Source organism: Dromiciops gliroides, chromosome 6, assembly GCF_019393635.1.
Source record: "Dromiciops gliroides isolate mDroGli1 chromosome 6, mDroGli1.pri, whole genome shotgun sequence".
Taxonomy (NCBI): domain Eukaryota; kingdom Metazoa; phylum Chordata; class Mammalia; order Microbiotheria; family Microbiotheriidae; genus Dromiciops; species Dromiciops gliroides.
In genome coordinates this window covers 166,528,863-166,542,407 of record NC_057866.1, presented here as the reverse complement: position 1 = coordinate 166,542,407, position 13,545 = coordinate 166,528,863, and positions in this window count along the sequence as shown.

The following is a 13,545-nucleotide window of genomic DNA, read 5'->3' as shown; positions in this document are numbered from 1 at the left end:
GTAGCTTTGCCTTTTCTCACTCCTCAGTAATCACTGTCCTATCCATACCATCTCAAGCAAAGGTTTTATACCTTCTTTGATTTTTCTTTTGTTCCCAATATAGTCCTTCAAATAATGAAGATAGCTGTCATGTCCTGTCCTCCCCCGAAATGTTCCCTTCTCCAGGCTAAACATTCTTATTCCTTCCAACTATCTTTATATTGCATCATCCTGAAGTCCTTTACCATCCTCATCATCCTCCAGTCACACATTGCTTGTGAAGTTTACATTGCTAGAAAATAAAATATATTTGTACCAATAGGGACATTTTGGTGACCTCAGATTTTGCATTTATTTTATATGTGTTCCTACCTAGAAGTATAAAATGATGCATTTAAAGTAACATTAAACTGCATTCCTCATAATTCTGGAGTTACTTATGATGGAATAAAGGACCCAGAAGCACATCTTGATGCTGACAAATCCAAAATACGAAATATTAAACCATGAATTAAACACATCTGCCATGTGTGGCAATTTTCCATTTAAAAATAAGTTGTCTTCTATTTTTCTTCAAAATTTTCCATGAAGACACATTGTTCTTGGGGTATTCTATATTCTTAAACCTTCTGGACCAGGGATTTTAACCCATGGATGGATTTCAGGGGAGCCATGAGCTGTAGTTTACCACTGTACTTGGACACATCTATGATTTCATGGAGATAGACATTTCTTCCAATTCATCTGTTCACATAGCAACTCACTCATGCCTTCTCACACATTGTGACTCTTGTTTATGCCCACTTATAAATCACAGGAGCTCATCTGTTGTACCAGAGGTCTTCAATAGGTACCAGTGCGTTACTTGGGCTATTAGCCCTACCTTGCTGTATGGCCTTCTTTGATCATACATCTCTTGGGGAGAAAAGAATGTAGAATTTGGAGTCAGAGGACCTGGGTTCAAACCCTGTCTCTGCCACACACTACCTATATGACCTTAGGCAGGCATATCCATTTCTCTGGGCTTTAGTCTCCTTACTTATAAAATGAGGGGAGGGGGCATTTTTCTGAATCTCTCAGGTGCCTCCCAGCTCTAAATCTATGGTACTCTGCTTCTATGAACTATACCTAGGAAAAAATGTGCTCTGAACTCCTGATTACAACCTAGGAAAGAGGACACAGAACCACTGAGTACTGCCTTAATAAATGTCCCCTGCTTGCCCACCTCGGTGGCTTTGTCTGTAGTATCTGCTATGGAATGTCTTCCCCCCCTCAATCTACTGAATACATATGTGGCTGTTTTGGGGTTTTTTATTGTAAAAGTATTTTGTTATTTTCCAGTTACATGTAAAGATAGTTTTCAACATTTGTTTTCATGAGATTTCTAGTTCCAAATTTTTCTCCCTCCCTCCCTTCCCTCCACCCTCCCCAAGACAGAAAGTAATCTGATATAGGTTATGTATAATCACATTAAACATATTTCTACATTAGTCATGCTGTGAAAGAAGAATCAGAACAAAAGGAAAAAACCTCAAAAAAGCAAAAACAAAAACAAAAAGTAGAACCAGTATGGTTCAGTCTGCATTCAGGATCCACAGTTCTTTTTTCTGGATGTGGAGAATATTTTCCATCATGAGTTCTTTGGAATTGTCTTGGATCATTGCACGGCTGAGAAGAGCCAAGTCTATCACAGTTGATCATTGCACAATGTTGCTGTTCTCCTGGTTCTGCTCACTTATCTCAGCATCAGTCCACTTAAGTCTTTCCAGGTTTTTTCTGAACTCTGCCTGCTCATCAATTCTTACTGCCCAAAAGTCTGAATCTATATTTGAAACCCTGAGTCAAACATCATCTCCTCCATGAAGACTTCCTTGATTCCCCCCCACCCCCGCAATAAGTTGATAATTACCTTCCCTCCTCCCCACTAGAACTTCACATAACACTTTTTCTCAAGCACATATTTTATTCTGGGTTATAGTTATCTGTGTATATTTCACTGCCTCTTCTTTGACTATAAGCTCTATAAGGGCAGAGGCTGAGTCTTACTTAATTCAAACTTTATATCTCCTCCAACATTTAGCCCAGTGTTCTGTTCCCAAGGTATTTAATAAATGTTTGCTCTAAGTTAAATATGTTGTTGAAAAATGAAAATCTGGCCCCATATAACAGTGGCCATAAAAACCATCAAAATAGTAGGCAGCCCTAGAAAGATTACTGTAAATGAAGTAGGAAACTTGATTCAACCTCAGAAAGAAAAAAAAAAAAACCTATGGTGTGTCTACACCTGGAATACTGTAGGCAGTTCTTGTTTTAAAAAAAATAGATAACAGAGTTGGAGACTATCCAGAAATGCAACTAAAATAGCCTGAGCCAGAATCCTAAATTGGATAGACCCCTATTGTGAACCAGTATAGTATCGTTTATATTTTTGTCTTCTTGTGTCTTATTAATAACATGTCATTCAGTCCCACTGACATAATTTCTACTGTATCAGGGAGAAGCAAATGTGTTTGTCCCCAACAAAGCTGATCTAAACAATATCAGCTCAGAAATCACCTGTGGGCCAAGTCATCAACTCTTATTGGTGAATTAGGATCTGGAGTCAGACTCCTAGGAGACATGAATTATGTCTGAGCTAGTCTATTCCTTCCTTATTAGTATTCAAGGACAGTTGGGCTTTTTTCCCCTCTTACTCTCCCTTGCATTTATCTTTGTAGTTGTATCATTTGATTGCCAATGCATCTGAATTAAGCAGCTCTGTTTTAATTCAGTCCCCCACCTCTTCATGGGCATTAAATTCTCTCTCAATAACTATACCCTGAATCGGGTGAGTCATGGAGGGTGTACTACCAAAAGGAACTCAGCTTTTATTGATTTGTGTACCCCATCTGTTCTTGGTTACAGGGCATCCCAGATTCTCAGATAATAAGATTCAGATAAGTAAAGAGAGTGACATCGACGACCTGGCAGGACTGGTAAGATAAGCCTTCTGGTTTTCTTTTATACCAAAAAAGTCTACACTTTACTCCTTCCTTAGAAGCACTGAGGAGGGAGGGGTGCACTCAGAGTCTCAAAAAGCAAAACACCCATTCAATCCCACAAGACTTTATTAACTATCTACCTTGTGGCAGCTACTGTGCTAGCATGTGCTTGAGAATGCAAAATCAAAAATAAACAGTCGAAAACAAACGAGTTTATATTCCAGTGTAAATAGGTTTGCACCTATGAGCACACACAAATGTGTGTATGCATAAGGCAATACAATATACATACAAAGAAAATACAAGGTAATTTGAGGTGCTCATCAACTAGAGAAGGACTTAAACAAGTTAGAGTATATAAAAGTAATGGAATTCTACTGTGCAGTAAGAAATAACAAAGGAAATGTCTTCAGAAAAGTCTGAAAAGTCTTGATGAACTGATGGAGAATGAAGTTAGAGAATGAAGTGAGCAGAAGCAGGAGTACAATTTGTACAATAACAACATTGTAAAGACAAATAACTTTGAGAGATTTAAGAACTCTGATCAACACAATGACCAATCACAGTTCTAGAGCACCAATTCATTGATGAAGCAGGCTGCCTACTTCCTGAATAAGAGATGATGGGCTGAAGGTTGTTCAGAATAAAACATATTTTTGAACATGGACAATGCAGGAATCTTATTCACTTGGTCATCATATTGGTTATGAGGATTTGGGGTGTTTTTTTTCCTTTTTTTCAATGGGGAAGGAAAAATGGAAGGGAGAGAAAAACATTTTCAATTGAAAATATTAAATTTAATTTCAAAAAACAAAGTAAATTTGTGGGAATCTTAGAAATCTCTGGTCTTGTACACAAAATTCACATGTCATGAGGAAGAATGGTTTTCTAACTTCACAGTTTCAGAAGGAAATAAATATTTTTAGATTTCAAAACCAGGGAATCATATCAACACAACAATCACAGCCTTTTCTTTAAACCTTAAAGGTCCTAATTGCTTCTCATGCCTAAAACTGAAATAGGATACTGCTCACAAATTGTGTGTGCGTGTGTGTGTGTGTGTGTGTGTGTGTGTGCCCAGATTGTAGAACAAACCTTGAAATTCAAATACACTTACTCCAAAATACATGATGGGGGAGAAGCAAAGAGGAAAGGGAGGGGGGGGGAAGAAATTCCCCAGTGTGAAGAAGGATCAAAGAACATGCTAAACATAGCTTACAGGGAAGCAGACTATAGAGAGCTCTACCCCCTAACTTGAAATTCAGAAGGATCTTCTTTCAACTAAGTGGTAAGACGTAGAGGGCGTTCACAATTTAGCTGATATGCTTTCAGAGGGACTTTTGCCCTACACAGAATTCCTGTGTCCTCTTAGGGATCAGTGAGATTCCTAAGTAAGAAGAAGCCTAGACAAATAACAAGCTGTCCCTTGAGGCCCTTTGTAGCCTGAATAGATATTACAATTCGTGGGCCATGTAAGACTTATAGCATCAGGGCCATATCTGGCTGCTCCCTAGGCAGTCGTTCATCTCTGCAAACACATGGTACAAGGTATTCTATTGCCTTCCAATGCAAAGAGAAAAAGTTATGGATTCCTTTACCTTAAAGCAATCTTCTGAAGAGAGCAATCATTCCCTTTCTGTTAGTGTTTATCCAAGTCAGAACTTTCATGGGGAAATAAAAGGAAGCGAGACTCATTCTCCTAAGAGCCTGTCACAGGCACATTTCCTAACACTATTTCCAATGGGCCTGATGAAGGACCATATGTCTACTTTCCAAGAGTCAGCCCAGCTCAATTTGGAGAGGCTTATCGTAAGATCAGTCACCAATTTTGTTGGTCATAGTAACTCTCAAAGACCATATGCAAGTTGTAGAAAGGTAGAGACCTATGTCAGCAGGGGGAGTGTCTGAACCATTGAAACCATGGGTTCTTAGGAGTACCAGTGTAAGAAGTCTTTCTAATACTACCAACTGGCCCTAAAAATGGTTTTTTGGCCTTTTTCCAGAAAGGATCCTGGATTTGTAGACTGCAATATCAACTACAGGGTGCCTTCTTGTTCTAAACTAAATACTATAGTCTTCACGCATGGAGACCCTCTATTAAAAGCACATGCCTGGGTCAGCTAGGTGGCACAGTGGATAGAGCACCAGCCCTGGAGTCAGGAGAACCCGAGTTCAAATCCGGCCTCAAACACTTAACACTTACTAGCTGTATAACCCTGGGCAAGTCACTTAACCCCAATTGCCTCACCCCCCCCCCAAAAAAAAAGCACATGCCCTTTGGAGTCTATTCTCCTAGCATGGTGATCAATTCACATATGTATGTATGTATGAATGTATATATGTATGTATATTATGTATGTATACACGCACATACAGAGAGAGAGCGAGAGCTGCATTCTCTTGCCTTGTCCTCTTAGTGACTAATGAGACAGATGATTGGGGTTAGATCTGTTGTCTGTAGTTGCTGAATGCTGATACATACCAGGACAGACCACAACCGTGCTCTCATCTGCACTATGCTCTCACCGTCTTCTGCCTGGATTGCTGCAACAGCCTCCAATTTGTCCTCTAGTCTCTCCCCACTCTGATTTATCCTCCTCACAGCCACCAAAGTCTAATCATGTAATGTCACCCCTGCTCAATAAACTCCAGTGGTTCCCTACTGCCTCTGGGATCAAATGAAAACTCCTCTGGATGGCATTTCTTCACAACTTGACCCCTTCTTACACATTCCTCCCCACCATTCACTCTGCTATCTTCGGTCCCTCACACAACACTCCATCTCCTCTCTCTGTGCCTATGCACAGGCTATCCCTCAGGGCTGAAACGCAGCCTCCCTTCACCTCTGCTGTCTAAAACTTTCAGTTTCTTTCAAGTCTCAGCTCAAATCCCATCTTCTACTGAAGCCTTTCCTGATCGTCCTAGCAAGCTGGTACTCTCCCTCCCAGAATGATCGCTCCTCAGGACAGGGACTGGTTTTGGTTTTTAATTTGTATTCCCCAGTGATTAGCACAGTGACCTGCACCTAGTAAGTACTTAATAAATGCTTGTTGATATGTTCAAAAGCATTTTTTAAGGTGTAAACTATTAAGTAGATTCAGAGAATATTAAACAATAAAGCTAAAAGGGATCTTAGAGTTACTCTGTTCCAACCCTCTCATTATATGGATGAGGAAATTAGGACAGAGATACAAAATGACTTATGGAAGGTCTCGGCTGCTAGGTGGTACAAGTGGATAAGGTGCCGGGTCTGGAGTCAGGAAGGCCCGAGTTCAAATCTGGCCTCAGACACTTACTAGCTGTGTGACTCTGGGCAAATCACTTCACCCTGTTTGCCTCAGTTTCCTCATCTCTGAAATGAGCAAGAGAAGGAAATGGCAAACCACTCCAGTATCTTTGCCAAAAAGACCCCAAATGGAGGGGTAGCTAGGTGGCACAGTGGATAGAGCACCAGCCCTGGAGTCAGGAGTACCTGAGTTCAAATCTGGCCTCAGACACTTAATACTTACTAGCTGTGTGACCCTGGGCAAGTCACTTAACCCTAATTGCTTCACTAAAAAAAAAAAAAAGACCCCAAATGGGGTCACAGAGAGTCAGACATGACTGAATAAAAACAACAAAGCTAGGCCTAGACTCCAAATCTCTTCAGTTCTAAACGGGTGATCCACTCCTCCATTCTGCTGCCTTTAAATAACCCTTTCTAACTTCCACATAGAGGCAATAATAAGTTGATCAAAGGCTAGAATTGTCTTTAATACAATTTGAGGCCTCAAAGATATATCAGATAGCTTTTAGGTCACGTTGATAGGATGGCTCTTTTGACAGCCTCATCAAAGCTATGACACCTCCTTCATGAAGTCTCTCTCCCCAGCTAGAAACGGAGTTCTAATTTGATCTCAGAGTATTTTATACTCGTTATGTGCTTATTAATGGCCCAAATTGTATTCTATGTATTGGCATATAACCTGTTTGGCTGCATGAACCTTGAGAACAGGAAACAAACCTTAGATGCTTTCACGTATTCCTTACAGTGCTTTGTACACAGCAGATGTGTTGGAGGCAGATCCAGTGCCAGCACTCCCTTAGTTCTTCCCCAAGTGAGATGTGAGAATGAAATGAAGAGCTTACAAGCCAGTTAATAAAAGAAGGTTTACACAGCAAGGATATGTAATGAGGACATAAAGGCACTGAGATTCTCTGGACTCTGTCTCCATCACCTCCACATAGAAATGACTCTGGTTATTAGGGCAAGGTATGGACACAGTGACTTTAGTAAGAGTCAGAAAATCACTGAATTGGACAGGCACAGACTCGATACGACTGGGACTAACCATCCTCTTATGTGACAAGCAAAGTGTGTTAGGGGAGAACAGGGCCAATCGGATCCTGAGGAACAACCTTGTCTCCTATCAGGAAAAGCTAATCCCTGTTGCAAAGACGAAGGAAGAGGAGCCTGCACCCACCCCAGGTTGTAGTGGGGAGGAGAAAGAAGCTAAGTCAGGGAGCCAGGGGTCAATGTGCTTCTAGCACCACCGCCCAAGAGGGAAAGGGGGGAGTCCTGTTACGAGGTGCTTAATACATGATCATTGAACAAATGAATGAATGGGAATGACCAGTTTAGAGAAGGCCAGATGTGCTGTTTTAAACTTTCAGTTTTAATTTGTTTCTGTTTTTAAAGAAGCTCATGAGTGCTTATGTAGTTCCAACAAAACTGTGTCAGTTTGATTCAACTTGATAAACATGTGCTAGGCTTGATGTGTTTCATAAACAGCACTGTGCCAGATGTTGGGGGGAACTGCAAAGTTTAGATAAGATAAAGTTTCTGTCCTTCTAGAGCTTACAGTCAGTCTAGTAAGGAGTTAATATATATATATATATATACATATATATATGCAGTTGTTGTTGTTTAGTCATTTTCAGTCATGTGCAAGTTTTCTTGGCAAAGATACTGCAGTGTTTTGCCATTTCCATCTCCAGCTCAATTTACAGATAAGAAACTGAGGCAAACAGGGTTAAAGTGACTTGCCCAGAGTCACACAGCTAGTAAGTGTCTGAGGCCAGATTTGAACTCAGGTCTTCCTGACTCCAGGCCCTGCACTCTATCCACTGTGCCACCTAGCTATTTAGAAAAATCATAAAATGCCCCCCCTCCCAAATCACAGGTTTTTCTCCTTATGTACCCACACTCCAGCATGGGGAATGAAAAGAGAAAGCAATCACTTATTACCAATCAGGCTTATCTATCTAAAGATGCTATTAATTTTGACTCTCATAGGCAGCTGGATATTTGTATTCTAATTAACAGATGAAATGAAGAATGGTGGCTAACCAATGTGTGCTATTAAAAGCATACTTCTGGGGGTAGCTAGGTGGTACAGTGGATAAAGCACTGGCCCTGGATTCAGGAGGAACTGAGTTCAAATCCAACCTCAGACACTTGACACTTCCTAGCTGTGTGACCCTGGGCAAGTCACTTAACCCTCATTGCCCTGCAAAAACAAAACAAAAAACAAAATAAATCATACTTCCCAGCTGAGACTACTTGTAAGGGACACATCAAAAATTCTTCCCTGGAAAATGGAAGCCCCTGGTATGCAAACTCCCTCCCCCAACACAGCCATCAGTGGCTATGAAAGCCCCCTAAGGCACTGCCTGAGGGCCAGAGAGGTTACATCTTGCCTAGTCACACAACTAATAAATGTCAGAAGTGGAATTTGAACCTATTTCTTCGCGACTCTAAGACAAACACTCTCTACCTTGCCATGCTGTCTCTTTTTCTCCTTTCACTAGCTCTAAAATTATTTGTAACATGTGTATTATGTGTATAAAATATAGAACTGAGAAGCCCTCTCACAGACAATCTTGTTTTCATCTGAAACAAAAGTCTTCTACATGGTTTGTGTTCCCTACAATAAAAAATTCCGCATCTCCACAGTGAGAGAAGTCACCTTTTTGGCAGGACCAAAATAGAAGTCTCAGCGAGAGCTGTCTGTCAGTGGAAGTTCTGACAGTCCACGGATGGATTTGGCTGGCAGGAGAGAGGTAGCAAACCGTTCCTACTGAAGGAGGCGTGAAAGCACCTGACTCACTAAGGACAAACAGGAGGGATAGGGAAACATTCCCACACTGGGAAAACAACATGCTCACAAATGCCAGACCCAACAGAAGGAGGCCAAGGGATTATTTATAGGAAGGAAAGAAAAGCCCATGGAAAGCCAGAGAGATGCCACCCCCAACAGTCATCAGGAGGGCTGTGGAATTCTGCAAGAATCATGATTGGCTATGAAGGGCACTGACCTGGGAGGTTTCCATCTCTGGGTAGAATCGAGCACATGGGCTCCTATGCACAGAATTCTCTCACCCTCTAGTGGCAGGGGTCTTTATCAGGCTTCAGTATCCCTGAGTCACTTGTCCTTCACATGTGAAGGTGCTGCTACTGGCTCACCATCAGAGTTCTGTCTCTCAACTATCCTGTGGGCCAGCAGTCCTCATTATGTGGCCTGGCTGTGCTAGCGGATGGTCCTCCAAGACCTAATCCCCTCCCCACAATCTGGGTGACTGGTATATTTGGGAGGCAATACAGCTTCTTGGATATGTTCATTACACATGAATATGCAAGACATCCAGAATCTCTGGAGCCCTTTGGGTGTACAGAGCACACTGCTGATATGCATGTATTCATGTCTTCTCTAGAGTCCCAACTGATGCTGAACCCTGAGATTCTCAGGGCCAATTCTCCACAGGGTCCCAGGCCCAAGCCCAAATCAATTGTACCCTCAGAGAGATGGAGAAAAAGATCAGTTTAACAACAGAGGAATGAGAGAGCGGAGAAAACAATAAAGAACATATAAATCCAGATAAAGAATGGCTCTTAAGATCATCTGTACATGATATAAAAGGAGCTACACAGAGAGGAGTTTGGTATTGGATCTCATGCTCTTTTTTTTTTTTTTTTCAGGGCAATGAGGGTTAAGTGACTTGCCCAGGGTCACACAGCTAGTAAGTGTCAAGTATCTAAGGCCAGATTTGAACTCAGGTCCTCCTGAATCCAGGGCCCATGCTTTATCCACTGTGCCATCTAGCTGCCCCAGATCTCCATGTCCACTAATACTTTATCTATCTCCTGTCTCCACACTTTCTCAAGCTTTAAAAAAAAAAAAAAAAACTTTACAAATAGCATTTCCAAAAGGTATCAAAGTTCATGTCCAGAGAGATTCTTCCCTCATCCCCATTCCTAATGACCTTCCCTTCCCTTATAGCAAAGAAAAACTCTCAAAAAACAGGTGTAAAAAAATTATTAACTATAACTAACCTGAAAAATTATATAACTGGATTTACATGAAAAATTATAACTTTAGAAAAATTATAATTGGGCCATAAGTCCTTCCACGGTCGCCATTCAAATGTAAGAATATTTTAACTGACTAGGCCTAATTTGGGGGGACTAATCTGACTGGGGGGCCTAATCTTATTGGAGAACTAATCTGGGAACTTTGACTGGCTGGCTATCTGACTGCTATTAATTTCCTATGGGCCGTTTATAAAATTTCTCCACACTGCTCCTAAATTGATAAGCAAAAGATTAAGAAGCCTCTTAATTAAATAATCAAAGCAGAATTTATTTATAAAAATCAACGTAAAAGATAAGGGTTAAGAAACGCAAATTATACAACCTGTCTGCTTTTAATATAATAAGGGCCATTGTGCCTCTTGCCTTAGGGTATGCTCCAGCTTTCTCCAACTTTCACTCTTTTTCTCCTTCATTCTGGCCTCCTGCTTCACTTTTACTGCTCTCTCATTACCGTAGAGACGAACCCCTGAAAAGCCCCTTACCCCGTACTGCTCTTTCCTCTGTCTGTCTCCCCTCTTATTGTCTTCTTCAACCCCCCCTTACCGTCTAACTTTCTTCTCTGTACTGCCACACTGAACCCCTGCTTCTCTCTCTCACAGACCTCTCCTTCCGTTCTCCTAGTGCTCCGGGGTCCCCACTCTGTCCGCCCTCCCTTTACATAGACTCAGTCTCCTTAGCGTCCTTGTAGCAGCCTCCTTATCTATCTCCTCCTGTACCGGCTCTCCTTGTTCTCTTAATCTTCCAGCCACCTTGCGTCCTCCTAGTCCTCCAGGGTCCCCCCTTCACTGTCTCGCTAGCTCCCCTGTATATATGTTCCTTCTCTCCCCTCAAACCTCGGGCTCTCTGCACCCCCACACACACCAAGCTAATCCACCTGCCATACTAGGGCTGTGCCCAGCAGGGCTTGAGGGGCCCATGCCCCCTGCTGTGTGCTTGGGACCTCCACATGGGCTATGCTAGGGTCTTGCAAGACAAGCCTGGGATCTCCTGGGCAGCTCCCCTCAGGGCGTAGGGAGCTGGGGCTTCCCTGCCCCCCCCACCCCAGCCATCTGACCTGGTATCCTGAAAAGTCTTTTTTGGGCTCAGCTGAAGTGGAGGGGGAGAGGCACCAGCTACTCGCAGAGAAAAAACCCTGAGGGCCTAAGGCTTTTTAATCTCAGCCGAAAGGCAGGGTCCCCAAATCAAAATAAATTCCCACATAGGTAAGCAAAAGCAACACTGTGACCTTGTCTGACAGCATATGCAACATTCCACATTCATACTCCCCCACCTCTCCAAGAAAGGAGGAGAGGAACATTTGCTCATTGCTTTTCTGGGTTGATTGGTTATTTATAGCCTCTATAAGGTTATAGGTGGGTAAGGCAGAGATGGAGGTAGCGAGGTGGCACAGTGGTTAGAGCATGAGGCCTGGAATCAAGAAGACCTGAGTTGAAATCTGACTTCAGACACTTACTAGCTATACAACTCTGGGCATTAAGAACTTAACTTCTGCTTGCCTCAGTTTCCTCAAATAATAATAGTACCTATGCCCAGGGATGCCATGAAGCTCAAATGAAATAATATTTGTAAACTGCTTAGCATGGTGCCTGGACTATCATAGGCACTTAATTGAGACTTATTTCCTTCCTTCTTATTATATTTACACCAAGTTCTGGCTTTCTTTTTTTTTTCCCCATGTGTCTGAAGCACTGGTCCATTCCCCTGAAATACAGCTCACCCTCAGTGAGATGCAGCATAGGACTGAATAGAGTTCTAAACTGTTAGTCATGAACACCTGGGTTCCACTCCTGCTAACTCTGTATCCACCCTAGCAAGTCACTTAACAGCTCTCTGAGCCTCAGATGGAGGGAGTTCCCTACTAAGGGAATCACAGATCCTTCTTGATTTGAGGCAATGGATTTGGATCAACAGTAATGATTAACAGGCATCTGGGGGCTCAATTTAAAAAAATATTTCTTAAAGGCCTGCTATGTGAAAAAGCACTGTGATTCTATTTTGGGGAAGAAAAATATTTTTGAAATGATAACCTTAAAGATATTTCCTATACTGATCTTTCCACCTCCTTGTCTACATGTCTTTGCCAGCTGGTTTCCCAGACCTGACTGCTCTACATCCTCATTTACACCTCTTGGAACCACTGGCTAGATTCAAATCTCAGCATAGGGGCCACCTGCTACAAGATGTCTTTACTGATCCCTCCCCCCCCCCACAAAAAAAAATAAAGTATCCCTTACATCTATTTTGTCTATATTATATATTTGCTTCTGTGTGAACATATTATCCCTCCTTCCCCTTCAGTACAACATAAGTTCCTTGAAGGAAGGGCCAGTTTCTCTTTTGTTTTTGTATTTCCAGGGCCTAATCATCATTTTGTTGGTGCTCCCCCAGTGATGAAATTCACTTACTAATTCAAGTTGGCACCTTCAGTACACTTTATAATCCATAGTGCACTGAGAAGTTGGCCAGAGTCACAAAGTCAGAGGTATGACTGGAACATGGGTCTTTTTTGGATTTGATGGCAATTTTCTCTCCACTACACCAAGGCTGCTTCTCAGCACACACTAGATGCCTTATAAGTGCTTGCTGGATTGTTTGATTGAACCTTAAGAATAATAACAGTGAAAATGAACTAAAAATAGACTTGTCCCCTTGCATACTGTGGGATCTGTAAACAGTTTAATTTAGTAAATCTACATAAATGTTCATGCAAATTACACTTTGAGACTGTCTCTGGCTCAATAATTGAAGACCTGACAGTATAATGTAAAAGATGATATATCCGTGCCATTTCCAGAGATGTCCAAGAATAACCAAATGTTTTTCCAATGTATATAATTTAGAGAACTAAATTCTAAACAAGAATCTGCCCCTTTACATGGACATGCTACTTAACTAAGTTCTTGGCATGCTTTACAATGAAACAAGCATGGAACCATGGTCAAATAAGGCCTATGTGAAAGAATGCCTCACATAAAATGGGTATTGAACAAATATCTGTGGGATTAGATTAAAAGTTTCACATCAATAATTAAGACAAAGATTATGAATCAGAGACCACCCAATATCAAAAACTCCAGTATCTTTGAAATATATTGAGTCCTTTGTGACCTAAATAGAAAGTTTGGGGGGGGGCACTAACAGAACTATATGTCATTTATCATACATTCCACTTGCTGTCCTCCCTTATGTGGTTACTAAGTCATTTGAGAATACATCTGCTTTTTCCATTACTTT